The following is a 20263-nucleotide window of genomic DNA, read 5'->3' as shown; positions in this document are numbered from 1 at the left end:
GCACGTTCAAAACTATCTAAAAAAAACCATGTGCCACGTTCATCTCTGTATTTTCGCCCTAAGGCTGTGCGACAAAAACAGGGAGAATTTCAAGGCACGCCACTGGTACTTAAATATGTTATATTTGAAAGTGGCGGAAGTCCAATTTGCAGTTTCTATTTGATTTAATTCACAAATTGTTATCACTTATTTTAATTCGATATGTCGAGAATCTCGGAAAAGCAGAATACATGTATTACAGGCCACCAGTATTTTTAAATATTATTAAACGCAAAACATTATATTAAATGTTTTGCGAAATATTGCTCGAAATGAAGAAAAGTGGACTTATGCCATTTTCAAATATAACGGCTCGTTATGTTAAATATTTAAATGCAAAATCAAGTTCTTCAAGGTAAATATTTCACGCATTACATGATAATTACATAATTAGTTTCAAATTTTAATTTGATGTAATTTGTAATTAATTGAGCAACCTCAATATTTTCAATGCCTTTTTTAAAATTAAATTATTTACAAAAAAAAATGATAAAAAAAATTCAATTTTTAACAAGCCTCAATTTCATACATATTTCACAGGACTCTGTGGTTTAAATTTCCAGTCATAGTTTTGATTAACTTTGCAGAGTCATGTTTCAGTTTGGGTCGTCCATCGTTCAACGTTAATTAATTTTCTTCATCAAGATATGGTTCCGATGATTGATGATAGACAATTATACAGATAGTGTAATTCAATCCGTACAGAAATCGGTCAAATTCGGTTGAAGCGAGATGAACCGCACCGCAGTGCCGGTTAATCAAATTACTCCACGATTAATTTATCGCTTTAATCAAAAGTGGTCGGAATTGAAGCGAATACAAAACGGTAATTCGAAATTATGCGGTTTAGAAGATGGCTCAGCAGAATAAACATAGCGATTCAAATCACTCGTTTCTTGTGCAAGGCGAGTTTGCAAGTGGTGCAACAAACCCTTCTACGTATAACAGTACACTTGTGCAAATAATGATTCAGATGCGCAATTAGCGTTTCTCTAACCGCAAAACTATATTTGTACAGTAGCAATGTATAATAATATATATATTGACCATTCTATGTATGTTTGGGTCTGTAAGTAACTTAAAACTTTCGCTTCCACCCTTTGATTTGTGGATCCAGTTTGGACTTTTCGGCGTTTGCGGTTCTCGTGGGCTTTCAGAACTTTTATTTCACTGTTTTTTTTTTGTTATTTTATTTTATTCTCTTTTTCATCAGCTCTGACTGTCCATTATCTGTTTGGTTTGAGGTTTTTGTTTCTATTATTATTGATGGTGTTGTGCCCATTGATTTCAACGGGTGGCTTCGGAAAGGACAAATTGATACACGAATTAAAATAATATTACATGATGTTATATATAAATATAATGTATAGTAATTTATAAGCGCGCGTGCGTATTATTGGCCGTTTGCCCACGTCGAAATGATGACTGAATGTATGTCTGTGTCTTCGTGGATGTGTGTTCGTTCTTATACGCTCCCACGCATCTGACGCTGACGCCACCCGTTCCAACCCAGACGCTCAATCTCAGGAACACATGTTAGACGCGCCATACCCCCTCACTTCCCCGCGTCTCCTCGACACGATCGGCTGTCACGACACATCTCTATGCATAAAGTATATTCCTGGTTTTCTAAAATTTGTTTTTTGAAATCTCCATACTTGTACACGCAACCGCCACATACCCACAACATACACCACGTCCGTTTATATATATATTACTAGTGTTGTGTCCGTTGATTTCAACGGGTGGTTTCGGAAAGGAATCGATACACGAATTAAATTAAAGTTATATGTTACATATGTATATATAAATATAATGTAAAGTAATTTATAGGCGCGCACATAAAGTAATTTATATATGTTGAGTGCGCGCATTACACACTAGTCGATCCAATCCGTTCACCCGTTCGAAATGATGAATGAACGTTTGTGTATGTGTGTCTTCGTGGATGTATGTACGTGTGTACGCTTCCGTGCAGCGCATTGTAAATCTCTATACTTGTCCATGCGTCCGCCAAATACATACCCACATATACACGTCGTGTCCGCTTTTATATATATATATTATATTATATTATAAGGCAGCAGACTGCGAATATTTGAATAGTTTAGGTTGCAGTCCGAAAAATGTAGAGATTTCAGCTTGCAACCGGTCGACTTTCGCTCATTAAAATTCTCGCAGAACATTCCAGAAATATTTCAATAGTTTGTTTATTGAAATCGTTCATGTAACATTACATATAATACATACATACTCGAGCTCGATTCATAACGATTACATTTTTGCGGAAATATACCGCAAATTCAAATTAAACCATTTATAAACACATAAAATGCAGTCTTTATTATTATTCGGATCTGAGATGATGCAATTTAAGAAATGTACAAGAGCGACCCACTAACCGTATAAAACGTTCCCACGTTTGCTTTGTCTACGTTTGTACTGAATTCGAACGAGTAAAAATCTCATAATTAAAGTTTTATTTTTCAATACAATGCACTTATTATTATTATATAAAAACATTATCATTTTCCTGTTCGTACGTTTAAGATCGCTTGTATTATTATATAATATTATGGTAATTATTATGCTAGTGTTAATGGCCGCGTTTATAATGCGAGGGGTTCGAGGAAAGCGACGTTGGGAGCAGATAGCTTTTGCATGGGCGAAGTTAATGCGCCATTAGTCTGGCCGATCTATCCTTGATCGCACCATAATCCACAAGCTGAGCTATAATATGCCCAATGAACTGATATTCAAGCTTTTCCGAGAAATTCGCAATGAACTTGATTCAGCTGGAGAGGTGAAAATTTGAGCATTTGAGCATTCGATTCATTGTGCGGATTTTTCGCATATGCGCGAACAAAATTCTTTATGAATCTCTAGTACGTAGCATTCTAGAATTCTCTTCCATTGTATGGAGTCCTACTCACATGACGCATACATTGAAGATTGAGAGAATCCAAAAACGGTTTCTCAAATATCTATGAGGGGCGTTAGGCTTCAAATCACTTGAGTCTCACCGTGTTATGTTTCTGAGAAAGAACTTTTTTAAGCTATTCAATGGAATAGTACACAATCCTCAGGTTCGTAATGAATTTAAGTTTTATGCACCGAGTCAGTTCAGGGACCTTTGGAATCGTGATTTGTTTTCTCCTCCTGTGGCTCGTACAAATAAGTTGGCAACGTTTTCAAATATCTAGAGCAATATATCTGCTCAACCAGGTTGCAGGTGAAATTGACCTCTTCAATGTAAACTGTGCTAAACTGGTTGAGTGGTTTTTGAGCAACGCCAGTGGTTGATTTTATCAATTATAAATGTCAATGATTTTTCAATGTTGTGATTATTACGATTACGGTTATTATTATTATGATTTTATGATTGTATGACTGGCCTCAGTGACGCGTTAGAGCTCTCTGTGATGTCACTGTGGCTATGTTAAAAAATAAAAATAAATAAAACTTTGTGGGTAGAGAATGGCGATCTGATATTGTGGGTGCAAAGTTTAAGGCTCGGTCATTTAAAACTCGCGACTCTTGGTTTGGAGATCGTATAATTATTTCACGGTAATTGCACACGCAATTATAGAGATCAGGTCGGCAATAATTAACGACAAATCCTCACAATTCGAAATCGGCAAAGAGTTTTTCGTGCGATTACGTATTTACCGACCGAGTCGTAAAAGATGGGTTGTGACTATATCTGATCGTATATGTACTTTTTTTTTTCATCTCGCTGTAGGTTATAAGTACGTATGGCGGCAGTTGAACTGAAAACGAAGAGAAAAAAATATGAGAACGAAAAAGAAAATGAGAGAAAACGAAATGGCGGTAGATAAATGTAATGTTCGGTAATAAGGTTGATCCTTTGCCTTGCGCTTGTGGAAAACCTGTGTGACCCGTCTTAAATTTTGATTTCTACACATTGGAAACATCAAAAATTACTGCGGTACCGGAAAATACTTACATGTACTATATATATTTATCATACTTAAGCCTTAATAAGCTGAAAGATTTATATAGCAATGCACTATACATATATATATGTATTTGTAGTACATAAGTAATGTCGTTACGGAAGGTTATAGGTTCATATTTCTTCTAAATCGAAAACAACTATACGAAGAGCCTTATACAAGTTGCATTTGCCCACAAAAAATGGTTCACTATTGTCAATGACTATTGTCCTACAAAGCAAGATAGCAAAAAAAAAAGGTTGACATTTTGTTTGCAGCATTAAATAATCAAATTGGTGAACCTCAAGACGCTAAATAACTTGAGATTAGCAAGAGATGTCAATTTTATAGGAACCGTTTCAAAGAAAATCAGAAAAATTGGCAAACTCTGATAAGAAACGATCGACTTGTAGTCGCAAACAAAGGTCTGGCCAGCAGCGGAACTCTAGTTGGATTCGAACCAGTGACCACTCTGCTCAAAAGCATAGTATGCTAACCACTAATCCACGCCGCTGATTATTTTATTTATTTATAGTTTTGGACTATTGTGGCATTACAGGAAGAACCTAATGCGCCACAATGGCCCACATTTGAAAAAGAGACGAACAAAAATATAAAATACAATTACATGCATAAAATAAAAAGAAAAAAGCAAAAGCAGAAAAATATGATTATAATATATACAGTAATTAAAATATATATAATATAGTATATGTATAATGTTATATACAGTAAAAAAATTATAATATATTACATAATATTATATACAGTAATTATAACCAAGGGGGGGGGGGCAAGTTTAGCTTTCTCGTGCCCCACTTGTTTTTAAAGTCACGATCCGCCCCTGTTTGCAGTCATATATGTATATAGTCATATACATATTTAGCCAGCAGCATAGCTCGGTCGTTAAGCTTCTGCCTAATACTGAGAGGCGCCGGGTTCGATCCCATGAGTTGACCTCGATTGAAAAGAATTTTTATGAGTATATCTGTAGTGCTGCCGGTCAGACTTGGATATTTGTAACTCCAGGTCGATTTTTTCCTATCAGACTTTGCCAATTTTCTCTGATTTCATTGTGGAAACGGTTTCCGATTAAAGTTGGCTAAAAAACCTACTATGTCACCACTGTTTGAGTATGATTAATGTACAATAGAATGTATGTACAATTTATAGATGTCTCGATGGTTTGCGTGTTTTCAGTGTCTCGTAATTCAGCAACTTGTGTAATATAAAATGCTGCATTGTTTGTAATTGGCCAGGAAGGCGCATTGGGGTTTACCTGTAAGGCCTTCCTGGTATAAAATGTAATAAAAAATAAAATAAAAATATCTTCAACTGAGTTTCGATTCGTTACAGCTGCCGAACAATTGGCTGAAAACACTCGGCTCTACAATGCATCTAAAATTTGTTACACACGTGCTAATTTCAGCTCTTCTGGTGATGCATTGCATGCACCGGCAAGTGTGCATACACAGGGTTGTTAATCTAGCGTTAAGAACGTTTATTTTCGCAACGTCTAGGTTGCATGGCGTTGCACTCCCGTCGCCAGTGCACTTGCACAATGACGTTGTGCAATGACTTCTTTCAGAGGTGTTTCCCACACGACCGCGATGGTCCGTTCGTCTTCCGTTCGTCGACTTGTCCAATCATCGAGCATTCGATGCATTCAGTGCGTGGCGCAACGAAAGCCAAAAAGTGAAAACGTCACCACACGCCGCGAGCATACATACGTCTCGATAATTAGCACTGCATCAGCACATCAAATGTATGAGCAATTTAGACCCAGTTAGTAGCTCCCAAGTTGAATCGTCGCTTATTTTTGCCATTATGCAAATTTACAGTTTTCAATTTTGGATCATCAATGTCTCTATACATATATAAAAATGAATGTCTGTGTGTGTGTGTGTCTCGAATAGGCTCCTAAGCCACTGAACCGATTATAATGGAACTTTCAGGATTTGTTGTATGCATGTCCGGGAAGATTACTGTGAAAAAAAAACGAGAAGAAACCTCTTATATTACATTCAAAATTACGATTTTACTGACGCGATTTAACCGCCTTCAACGCATCACGCCGCGAGTGTGACAATAATCGCGCCACGCCTACCTCGCACTCGAATGTACTGACCATTCAGGGCTGTACCACAAACACAAAGCGGATGGCCCACGTCAACAAATATATCTATAAATATATATAAAATTGAATGTCTGTGGAACGGGAACGTGAATGGAAACGGGAACGGGAATTGCACGCGTTATTGTGGAATTGCAACGCATGCAGGGTTCAGCTAGTATGATATACATACATTACAGGTAAACCCCAATGCGCCTTCCTGGCCAATAATAAATAATACAGCATTTTTTATTATATAAGTCGCTAAATTACGAGACACTGACTTAAACTCGATAATTAACGAGACATTTATGAATTGTAGATACATTTTATTGTAATATTTACATTAATCATACTCAAATAGTGGTGACATAGTGGGTAGGAAGGATTTTTAGCCAAATTTTAATCGGGAATCGTTTCAACAATGAAATCAGAGAAAATTGGCAAAGTCTGATAGGAAACAATCGACCTGGAGTTACAAATATCCAGGTCTGACCAGCAGCACTACAGATATACTCAGAAAATTTCTTTTCAATCGAGGTCAGCTCAAGGAATCGAACCCGGCGCCTCTCAGTGTTAAGCAGAAGCTTAACGGCCGAGCCACGCTGCTATATGTTACAGTGAAAGCATATTTCAAGTGAAAATATATATTTTCACCAATTCAAGCAGTGAAAATGTATCAAACAATGAATTTACAACGTTTTACTCTATAAATTTAACCCTAACAACCCAATCTGAATAGGGCCAACCCTTACTTCGCCTAACCTATCCTAGCCCTTAACTAATACCAACCCTAACAATCAAATCTTAAATGAATAAAACCAACCCTGAAAATTTAACTGGTTATGATTTCACTGAAACGTCAGGGAAAATATATTTTCATTTGAAATATAATTTCACTGTGACATATACATTACATAGATATTATCCAATTTAAGGAAGGGATGGTTTTTGGAAGGGGTTGAAAGGCTTTCATTCAATTTTTTTCACATCCGAGCAATGCCTGTGAAATATACATACTATGTATTTACATATATTATGTTATTATCACTTCAAGAATACCTTTCCGATACTTGTATTCGTGTAAAACGTTTCATTCTTATTTACATATGTACATAAGTTCAATTAATCTTAGGCAAATTTTTAGCATTTAGTACAAATTCATAAAATTCAATCAAACGTGGGTTAGTTCAATGGGTTATAATATATTATATATTATAGTTCTATTTATATATTATATATTAATATATTATAGTTCCAATGGCGGAAGTCCAATTTTCAGTTCCAGAAACACTATTTCTGTATGACTTTATTCACAAATTTTCAAAATTCATATCAAATAACAGTCTACCTACATACATATGTATATGTGAATTGAATGTCAAAATGCGGTGCAGATTCGTTTTTTTCAATAGATATAATATCTTCCTATTAATTATTTGCATATAAAACAAAGTAGATTCATTCCCTATATTTATTTTACTATTGTGAAAAATGCGCTGAAGTTGAACATTTTACATAAGAAATATGTCAGAAAAGTGTCTTTGTTCTCAAGAACAGTAGCTCACATCTATTTTATACATTATATTTATCTAAAATTTAAAATATTAAATTTGTTTTTTAATATCTTTTGAGTGCGTTTATAAATCTGAGTACTAAATAATTAGAATAATATAAAAAATAATTCTAAAACCAGAAACAAATCAAAATTCTTCATCGATCGATGCATCGGTGCTAACTGGTGCTGGTCTCCGATTCGTCGAAGGTGCGTGATTAGGATGACGACGACGATGATGCTTCAGAACGACAATTCCATTGTCACGTTGTTGGCGTGACAATAAACCGTCCAGTTTTTCAGTCACGAAAAACTTTTGCCTTATAATCGTTGTACGTACGGACATATATATGTATGTAATATGTATTCAGTACGTAACCGACCGGGCCTCAGGATGCGAAATTCAATTTGCGTTCGATACGCGTCTCGGTGTCGAAAGGTCGTAACTCCGGAACAGTTTGAGGGATGAGTCTCGCAGGAATTTGAACGGATTCAATCTGCCCCGATATGCGGGCGAGAGAGAATACTAAACAATCTTGCGATGGAAATCGAGTAGACTTATCACTCGGAAATCTAGCGAGAGGGAATGAATATCCGCGATACGCATTTTGACGAAATCCATCCAATATTGTAATATGTATGTATAATGCAAACGAATCCGACCATATTATATGTAGTTACAGCTTTCTAGTTATAGTTTTCCAATAAAATTGTATTAGAACCGCCATTTTTCTTACAACTTCACTCTGTTAGTTCGGTGACATGCTTGCCCGTCAAAAAATTGTGATCAGATTTTGAACCACTTCCATTATTTAGGTCGTTTTGATATCTTACCGACATACAAGTATCTAAGCAGAAGAAACATTAGCAAACATTCAAGTAAGCTAATGTTTCCGACATGAAACTAGAGGAGTTTTATCACTGACGAACTCATTAAAATTTACATCGGAATATTGTGTCAGATCGAAGCGATGACAGCTAGCTTCTCATACGCCTCTTTATACCACCCCTTTGTAACTCATTGAAAAAGTAGTAAGCCAATTTTTTCTCGCTCATTTACTCTCATCTAATATATAATTTCGAAAGAGAGTTTGTATGTATGTATGTTTGTTTGATTCGTAAAATCCGTGACGTTCAATTTAATAAAGAAACAAATAAAACTATTCAAAATAAATTTAATCAAATATTTACTATTAGATTAGCTATGTTTAAGCGGTTTATATTAGAAATACCGAGCAAAGCCGGGTAAAAACATATTTATTTTTTAATTCACTAATATATTAATTTGGCATTGAAACATTGCTCGAGCTAAAATCTAGTCATTATTTTGAATTCTAGTTTTACTTCCTTTAATCATCTTTAATTATGCTCTCTCAAGTTCATTTGAGCAGTGAGATGCTGTAAAATGTTACTTTGGACTTTTTTATAATCGCTTTGCTTCATTATTTACTTTGTGTTACAGTAATTTATTTTGCACAATTATAGTACCAGGTCGATTAGCAAAGTATTGGTAAAGCTTTAACTTGTTTTTTGACTAATTTGAACATTTACATGAATATGCAGCTTGGGTCCTTTTAAGGCATAAAACCTTCAAGCCATTTAGTTCAAGCTTTATTTCATAAAATGTATTTTGCCATTAATGACGCATGGATGTGAAACTTGAGTAGGTATTGAACGCAAAAATGTTACACAAAGTCTAATGTATTCAAATAAGTATGGAATGCTGTAGGTATGCTCGGCATAACGAGGAGAGATAGGAAACGAAATACGTAGGTGAGAGGTATGACAAGTGTAGTTCCATAGTGGAGAGATGGGTAGGTCACGTAGCTAGAAGAATGGATGAAATATATGGACAAAACAAGTGATGGAATGGTACTCGAAAGAATGATAAAAGGTGAAAAAAAGACCACAAGGAAGATGGATGTATGAAATAAGAAAAAAAAGTGTGGGATGATATGGATGAAAGTTCCTCAAAACACGGACGAAAGAAAGCGTTTTAGAGAAACCTTCATGCATGGTTTTAAATGATAATGATACAGTAGAACCTCGATTATCCGGACTAATTGAGGATGAAGGTAGTCCGGATAGTGAAAAATCCGGATAATCGAAAAAATCACAATTGACAGGGAAAAACGTGTATATTCAGTATAAATAATTTTTATTTGTCTACATTTACATCTCTTCTCTAATATATCATTTTGAAAGAGAATTTGTATCTTACTATTTTTGGTTCGTAGAAAAACAAATGAATATTCAAATAAATTTAAATAAAATAAAACTATTCAAATAAATTTAAATAAAATAAAACTATTCAAATAAATTTAATAAAATGTTTACTATTAGATTGGGCATGTTTAAGCGGTTTATATTACAAATACCGAGCGAAACCGGCTAAAAACACTAGTATGTATGTATATAATCATATGAAAATAAATTTTAAATTGTTCTTTATTAAGAAATTCAATTATGGATTTTTGCTTAAAGTTAGTGTTCTTTTTGAAGCTGCCAAATCGCGAATACTTTTCATACAATAATGGACCAGATATTGGCTGTCCAGACAATCATCTTTGAATGAACCACATAACAATACACTCTTCGCCTTCTTCATATCCTGATTTTGTCATAACCTTACGCTCTGAGCTTCCATATTCTGACATTAAAGAATCAGTAAACTTGACGTTCCAACACCATATTTATTTGACAAAAAACGTCCTAAGACACGCTTTTTAAAACATTGATTATATGTATCTAATTTGTCTTTTAATGATAATACAACACGTTTTATTTTCCTTATTGGTAATATTAAAAATAAATATTTAAATCGCGATCAAATTTTCAAGAAACAATTGTCCTTTGAGTATTGAATTTTGAAGACTCATTTTTCCGTCTTATTTTCGATTTTTTATGGTATGCATTTCAAAGCAGAAAAATTGTAATTTTTGTCAATCGTAAAATCGATTGTTTTTAACGATCCGGATAATCGAAAATCTGGATAATCGGGGTTCTACTGCATGTATATCATTTAGAGGATGTTTCAGTAGGAAGACAATCATGCGATTCTAAGATGTTTTATTAGAGATTCATAACAAAGTTTTTCGATCAATAGGAAATTTAGTAGTATTTATCTACTGCAAATACTACTGAAATGAGATATAGGTTACATTTGATTAAGCTCCACTGTTCCAACTTTAAAATATATGTATATTCTTCATGCCTCTGCAGCATTTTTGTTCTACACTCTAGTTTCAGTCTAACTTGTATTAATCGTCCTGCTTTGTGCTCCTGTTGGCTCTACTCCAACTCCAGATAAAAATCGTTTCCTCTCAACATCCGAGCCCAAGCTTTGTCCTTAAGCCCTGGAAGTATCGACTATCCGGCCAGTGTCACCAGATCACGGTTACGATGCGAACTAGCCTTCCTACAAGATCACCGCAAGATATCGAATAACAAACAAAACCTTCAACGCACGCACGCAAGAAATAAAAAGCACGAGTGCCACACTTGAAACGAAGTTTGTTTTTCTCGTTGAGAATTTCAGGTATTGGAATCTCCAATGTGGATGTTTTCGGCGCGCGAGGTACAAGTGGTGCGCGAGTGTACATTAAGGATGAAAAGGGAACGGGTGGGGCTGAGGAGGAGAGAGGGTGGGTGGGGTTGTGGGGGTTAAAATCTTTCATTTCAAGTCACGCAGAAATCGTCGCCGAGAAAAATAAATCTTTGTAACCTGCCATTTATGTTTTTTTTTTCTTCTTCTTCTAGAGTAAAAGAAAACATTCGTAAGCAAACGAAAGATCGCAACGTTCGCATAATGATCGAGAAAGCTTTTTGCTTATTAGTACAAAAATGTTCAATTACTGTTTCATCGACTTCGGTCGCACAAGAAAGTGCAAAACAAATCTCGTTAAAATAGTCCTCATACTTACCAAAGTTCATAATTAAATTCGTTCGTTGCGAGTAGAGGGCGAGTCAATAACTATGCGCAATCTAAGTTTGTATACAAAATGAATTCCTATGTATATATTTGTTGGTTTAACATTCTTGTAATATTTCATTAAATGTAACGAAACTTTGCATGGTTATTTTCGACGATTCTGTAATTACGATTGAGTACCTAAGTTTATTCAACGAGATGTGTTTTTCTTTCTGAATGTGGCTGCCCTACAGTTTTGATTTATTTTCAGTACTACGTACTAATAAATCTAATATATAATTTCGAAAGGGACTTTGTAATTAATTCATGTATCAATTCTTTTTCCGAAACCACCCGCTTAAATTTCAACGGTTATAACACCAGTGTATTTATATTGATCGCATTTGAGTTCTTTCTAGACCTTGAAATAAAATGTGGAATAAGTGAAAGTAAGAAGAGGCTAGTATAATACCACGAATTTTCTTTGCTTTCCTTAGACTCAATTTTCTACTAATACTACTACTACGTACTACATTGATACAAATATACTACTACTACTACTGTCCGTAGAAATTACTGCATTTTGCATTTTATTTCTTTTTTCAAATTGTTCCTCGTATATTAGCTCCCAGGGCAAGACTATTTTCAGCAATAAAATGATTACTTTTTCATATGAGCCGCTAAATTTGAAAGTGTCAAAAGTCCAATTTCCAGTTCCAAAAACACTATTTCTGTTTGACTTGATTTACAAATTATTATCACTTATTTTAATTCGATTTGTACAGAATCTCGGAAAAGCAGAATAAACGTATTACAGACCACCAGTATTTTTAAATATTTTTACACGTAAAACATTTACATTTAATGTTTTGAAAATTCATCTCTCGAAATGAAGAAAAGTAAACTTTTGCCGCTTTCAAATATGTGTGACGGCTCATATACTTATGTAGATTTTTCCGTGTGTTTCAAGTTTTTATATACAAACAACTGAAAACTTAATTTTATTCATTTTTAATTTTCAATTTTCTACGACATCTAGTACAGTCAGAAGTACAGCTCGGTAGTTGGGTTAATGAAAAGAATTTATTCAGAGTATTTCTGCAGTGCTGCTGGTCAGAATGGATATTTGTAAATCCAAGTCTTATCACAGTTTGCCAATTTATCTGATTTAATTTTTGAAACGGTTCCTCAACATATTGGCAACCAACCTACATACATTTATCACCACTATTTGAATATAATTTCAAATTTATAATCTATACACTAAATGTCACTTTGGGGGATAACCTGTAATGGCACTATAGCAAAAAAAAATATGAATATTGTGTAAAATACTACAATATTTTCAATGCAATGAACAAAAATAAAATTAATATTGAACTTTCATTAAAAAATGTACATACATACATCACACACACCTACATATGTATGTATACACGTAATAGAACTTAAATTCCATAAACCAAAACCAAGTACATACATTGCGGATCACTATTGACCCATCTCATATAATTATTACACAAGTTATGCGTAATAGACAAGCGTACTATTTAAACAGTAAGGGATAGACGAGCTGAAATACTCTTATGTACACACATACGTTTGGGTAACTTCGGTCTGTTTATGTAATATATATATATATATATATATATATATATATATATATATATATATATATATATATATATATATATATATATATATACATATTATGTCTGGCATAATATATGTACATACAAGTATGTGGCCCATCTGCCCCTTTTCGTGTACACTTAAATAAAATGGGGACGAAATTTACAGGACATTTGTCTCGGTCTGGAGTAAGCATCGACCCGTTCGTTGCCTCGCAATTAGACTGCGTAATCCATCAGTTTCAAAAGGATATTTTTGTTTTTTGTTATTTCGAAGGGGTTGTTTCCAGGGAAAAATCTCGGCAAGGGGCAACTTCCGAGTCGGAGTCATAATTTACGAGCGTCGAGACCTCATCTCTGTTTTGTATTGACACGGAGCACTCTCGACCTCGTCATATATTCATAGGTTTTCCTCTTGTATTCTCTTCGTGTTCACTTTTCATACTGACAATGCGAAGTGAAAATTCAAAACACACGCACACAAGTACCCGACAATGTAGCAGAATCGTTCAGACAGCGAAAGTGAACCAAACCTCGTGTGGAAAAATTCATCTATGTATATACTATATGTGTAAAATATAAACACATTGTTATAAACAAAAACAAAGTTTAGTGAAGGACTTCGAGAAAGATTGCAAGATTATGCTCTGAAATGAACTCTATGAATGAGCTGAATGGAACAGATTTCATGAATGAATTATTGTATCATTTTTTGTATTAAACTATTAAAAAGGTATTACAATCGAACCGTTCTATAGCATGAGACTTACGTAAAATGTATATGCTATCCCATTCACCCCCCACTCGACCCGCGATGACCAATTACATTTCGTTTCAGTTTCGCATTCTATTTTGGTCAAGAAGTATATGGTCGATAGAATTTGACGTTTATTTTTTGTTGGTTTTAAATTCGTGTTTCGTATTTTGAAATATTTATATTAATACAATTTTAATACAAAATACGCAATATGGAATTCGTATGTATATATTTTAAATAAATGGATATTTATATTTTTAGACGATAAAATTAATTGTCAACGTCATGTTATTTGGATAATAAAACTTATAGTAATATTATTATTGAATAATATTGCATTGAATAATATTGCAATAATATTATATAGTTATATCATATGACTATATAATATAAGCCAAAAATATGTGATGCATATATTATATGCATATATTATCGCACATATTATAGAAGCCAAAAATATGAGCGATGTTATTATTGAGGATATAAAAGAAAGATATACTTTTTCTAATCAATTAAAAGCTGTGAAATTATTTAATAAAGAAAATTTTGAAAAGTATTGAAAGAAAATGCCAATGGAAGATCTACTACTAACCGTTGTATCATATCCAATGCTACATATGTAGATAAAGAAAAACTTCAAACTGAATTAGAAGTGTTTTACTCAAGGAAAGAAATGCATAGTATTAATGATTTATTATTATTTTTAAAACTTATTTTTGCAATCAATTTATGCAAAGTTCGTGTAGAAATAACAAAACTTATTCAAATTCTGTTTACAACTTCAACTACCTCTGAACCAGAACGGTGTTTTTCATCAATAAATAGAATAAAGACATACATACATATATAAGAAACACAATGGTTCAGGAAAGATTGACGGCTTTGTCTATGCTGTCAATTGAAAAAAAATGATTATGAACATTGAAAAATTTAACACCAGCAGCATGTACTAGTGGTTAGCATATAATGATTTCGAACATAGTGGTCACGGGTAGCTTCAGCTGGTAGCTGCTGGCCAGACTTTGGTTTGTGATTCCAGATCGATCGTTTCCATTACTTTTCAGAGTTAGTCAATCAATCCGATTTTCATTGAAACGGTTCCAACAAATTGGCAACCTTTAACATTTCTTGCAATTTTTGAGTTTTCAGCATCTCAAATTTCGCTGATGTCGTGTCTTACGTACAGCTTAACATTTTAATTCACACGTAAAACTATCCGTTGGTAACGGACCTGTTTTTATTTCTACGAATTTTCATGCAATTATTTGTAAATATTATAAACTATTGTTTTGCCCGTTGATTTCAACGGGTGGTTTTGGATAGGAATTGATTCACGGATTCAAATAAAGTTATATTTTATATATAAATATAATGTAAGGTAATTTATAGGCGCACGCGCACGTAATATTATCGTAATAAAAAGTGCGCGCATTACACGCTCAGCAATCTAACCCGTTTGAAATGATGAAAGAAGTGTGTGTGTGTGTGTATGTTTCACCCATCACTCGGCCTAACGTCGCACATGCCTGTCGTCAAATGACGCTCCAAACCCCCCCCCCCCTCCCCTACTTCCCCGCAACCACGCTTCCCCGTGTCTCGAATACTTTGCTCTGATTGGGTGTGTCTACGCTCTTCCACATACCCACATAGTCCCATACCCACATCGCGACTGTTTAGTAATTAAATAATTTTATGATGTACATATGTAGATGCATATGTACATATATACCCTAATTTCCTGATGCTTTCTTAAGATAGCAAAAATACGTGATATATTGATATCCTACAATATTAATATTCACATTTTATCAGTAATTTTATGCCTTATGTATTTCATTATTTTATCGGCCAAATACATAGCAAAGTGACTTGAAAGTAATAAAATGTAGTAGCATAGCATACGAATATAAAACCACCGTTTTCATCGATTCTCGCTGTGTCGCATCGCGTCACGTCACTATGCACTCGAGCAGTACACACTACGGGTCGATTTAAACTTTCCTTATTCCAAAGCACCGTCGATTCGAACACTATATACTCTTCCATTGTGAATTAATCCCTAACATCCAATACGTCATAATCGTCCTACTTAATCCCATTCTTATTCTCACGCGACGCATTAAATTATACGCAATATCGTAGAGCATCGTGAATTCAATCGTGAAAACAATACCAACTCGCGTTCATTTTCGGACCGGGGACAATCAAAAAGTTTTTCCTGACGGGATAATTTATGTATTGCACAGCACGAACGTTAATAATAACATGTAGACACACAGTTTGAGCACAACTGAATGGGAAGGGGTCCCATTGTCGTATCTGCGTTGTCTCTCGGAAAATTATAGGTAAACTTTGTTCGCTTAATTCGGTCGACATTGTTGGGTTTTCTACCCTTCCTCGAATTTTGTATGGGTTTATTCAAAAAGTTGCAAAATATTGCAATTTGGCTGTAGACGAGTTTATTGGTACTTGGCGCTGAATGTGCTATCGATTGGGTTTTACGTCTCCGTGTTAATTTTATCTATTTTTTATGCCTATATAATATAATACGTCGTTTATTTTATGATCTTATGCGTATATTTAACTATTGTCGAAGTGATCTTCTTTTTGGTTTAATTTGAGATTTTGTTTCTGGCCTGCCGTAAAACCGAGTAATGGAATATTAAGATTGACAATAACAATTATAAAGGCGAGCTCGCATAACTCGGGCAGTTATAAACAGTGGTCATAAATGAGTTTTATGGTGGCTATAAGAGTGTTATCTGTCGAATGCATAAGCGAGTAATAAGTAATAGCAGTATCGTTTGCATATCTTTATGTAATTACATATAATATTAGTGGAAAGCATTGTATATGATAAATATAATAATATATGTATGTATACTCATTTCCGGGAAAATGTAAATAGTAGGCAATAATAAGCAAGAAAAATCTGTAGCTTCCGGTTATTCTATTGTATGGAATATAAATTATATACGTACAGTATGTACATTGATTATTTTACAAACAAAATATGATTATTTTATAAATCGGGTAGATAGCGAAGCAACGCGACGAGTATATAGTTAGCTTCATGCAACGAATTGCCACAAAGCGATGATATTTTTTTGCTTCTTGCTATGTCGCATTGCGTAGGTTCACTGTGCACGCAGACGTTGTAATTTTAAATGGTAAATATAATATATTTTCTTTTTATTTAAAAGACATGTAAAACATAGATAAAGTAAAAATCGACATCCACCTGTCTCTATTGACAAGTGTGATGCTGTATTAACCAGTGGCGTAGACTAGTTGTTAGTATATTATGCTTTCGAGCAGATTGGTCGGAATCGAATCCGACTGCAGTCCCACTGCTGGCCAGACCTTGGTTTGTGACTCCAGGTCGATCGTTTCTTATAAGAGTTAGCCAATTTTCATTGAAACGGTTCCTGTAAAATTGGCTTCTCCTTCCTATCTCTCTTACTAATGTCAAGTTATTCAGCATCTTGAGGTTTGCCAATATGATTATAAAATGCTGCAAAAATTTCTCCATAGATGTCACTGTGGGTGTTTGTATGAATTCGCATTGTATAAAATGCTTATGTATATTGATTGTATTGTATCTGTTTAAGTACGCTCGTCGCTTTGGAGCGATGTGTACAGGCGAGTGTTCGTGTTCTATGAAATAAAAAAAAAATAATAATTACTTTTATTATTAAAAAGTTGCTGAAAATTTTGAAAAAAGCGCACTATAAACATGTAGTGAAATTTTTGTATTGTACTCATTTTACGAGCAAGATAAAGAAACACATTTTTAGTGCTGCGACTAAATAGTTGCCAGAACGTCTCATTACATTTGACACAATTTGTATTCGGTCAACTGTACAATTGCTAAGTAAGATATAAATTTGTATATAAGATTGGCGTTCGTCTCAACACTCGCGTGGGGGATCCCATATTGGGCGAATTATATTCCAAATCACGCTTTTTTTACACATGTAATTTTGGTGACCGGAAAAATGCACTCGAGATAGTTGCACTCTCGAGACATCCAAACTTTCAAAGATGCTCAAGGAGAACTAACGCAATAAAATTCCGCAAAAAAGCGTCAAGGGGTATTTGTATGTTGTCCGAGGGTGCTAACCTTTTTTTGTGGAATTCTATTGCGTAAGTTCTATTTGAGCGCCTTTGAAAATTGTGACTTCTCGAAACTGCGCTACTATTCAGTGTAATTTAGTGCATCTTTCCGGGAATCGTAATTTTAGATACAATTGATAGAATGATGATTTTGCGTGGATGACCCTGTATTAGAAATGTGCACACTCACAAAATTGTACAAAAGTATATTTTACACTTATTTACAAAAAAAAATTATGTCCATATGTAATTATATACACACCAGTTAATAAACTGATTAGGTTTGTGAAGTTATTTAATATAGGGTAGGAGGGAAGAGCCTTTAACAATTGCCGCACTGTGATGGATAACGAGTGACCAGGACTTGTATTTTATTTTATTTCTCCAAATATACTGAATGCCGGATCTTCATATTTTATACTAGTGGTTTTACTCGGCTTCGCTCAGTATTTGTAATATAAACTGCTTAAAAAATGGCTAATCTAAAAATAATTTATTTGTTTTATTCTTAAATTTATTTGAATCGAAAAAAATATTATTCAACGATATCAATATCGTCGGCATAGAGACTTTGATTTGTTCGATGACGTTACGGATCCTTCGAACCAAACAAACATACAAAGTCTCTTTCGAAATTATATATTAGATATGTATTTCTATGATTCGAATTATTTCACTACGAAATAAATACTATGACCAATATCAACAGAAATAATATTTTTGCGAGATACGAGCTTCGTTTAGTATTGGAGTATTATGGGCATTCAGAACGCTGCGCTTAACGGTTAGTGTGTAAATGATATCCGCCTTGAAAAGGCGGCTCTGTTTCAGCCGATATTTTAATACATATAATTTCGTGCACTTATTTTACATTATTCGACGTTTAATATATGATAAAACAGTTTTATAGCTAATAACAATAATTCATTTTGCATTATTTTAACTTAAAACACACATTTTTAAATGGACGCTTGGAGTCCAACCGGTTGGTGGATTTTTTTTACAGCAAGGCAAGCATAAAAACGCCTTGTGGTAAGAACACACTAGATCGTACGGCATGAGACGTGCTCGTGGTTTCCAGCTGCGATGGGCGTATCTTCATGTCAATGTCAATTTGTCAACTTATTATTATGACAAGTTTCTCCTACATTTTTTCAAATATGGAGATAGCCGTTATCGATACCTATGTTGATACAAGGAAAAATATTGCCAAAAACATTTAAGATTGTAAAGATTAGGCTTGCTAGCGTTTTTTATTTGTGCTTCACTATCTAAAAAAAACACGTGCCGCGTAACACTCTGTGTGTCTTTACCTTTAATCTAGCTCAACAGCAGAAAAGTGTAGTTGCAACCTTTTTTTACACCTTCAACCACATAATATCAATTTACTCTACCGCGTGCACAAAACTTTTACTATTAACCTTGTGTTGTCCAAAAAAAAGGTTGACGATCTAATCCAAAATTAAAAATTATAGCTTAGTATGCGTCCGCATTTTCGCAATTTGCACCGCGTTCGCATCACGTAACCGAGATAGTCGCCTGCTAATTAGCACGGACGCCACTGGTGTTACACAACGCGATTAATTATTTAATCGTATGACTTAATTACGGCACGAGCCGCCTCTGTGAAATATTACCACACTCGCGCGTAAATATCGTATTAATTTGAATACAATATCGGAATACGTATACCACATATGTACATACCAACCTATATAGTATGCTTAAAGAGCGAAATATGATTTTCTCGAATGTCGTTTCGCAGAGGCGACTTCGCAGAAATGTTCAACATGTACCCGTATAAATTTCCAGGTATCGGGAAAAATATATAATATAATATTACCATGATGTATTATATTGCGATACAGTTTCCCGGGAAAATTTCTAGAGATGGCGACCCTCGCCCGCTATAAATTTTCTATTCGTAGGCGTCAGCATATTTTGGATTATATGTATGCATATATCTAAAGTATAATGTATATTGTGTGATGCTTAAAAGGTATTTTAGTCGTTGTTTTTGCATCCTCTCAAGTACGAAGTGGGTCATTATCGGTCACGAATTTTACGTTACGAGCGAGTGCTATTGAATATTGACCCGAGCCAATGTGGCTCTACTAAAGCGTAATTTATTTTAAATTAATTGTAAATCAACTGGGTATTTTGGATTTCAACATTCTTTTACTTCG

Source organism: Arctopsyche grandis, chromosome 3, assembly GCF_051622035.1.
Source record: "Arctopsyche grandis isolate Sample6627 chromosome 3, ASM5162203v2, whole genome shotgun sequence".
Taxonomy (NCBI): domain Eukaryota; kingdom Metazoa; phylum Arthropoda; class Insecta; order Trichoptera; family Hydropsychidae; genus Arctopsyche; species Arctopsyche grandis.
This window is presented reverse-complemented; position numbering follows the sequence as displayed.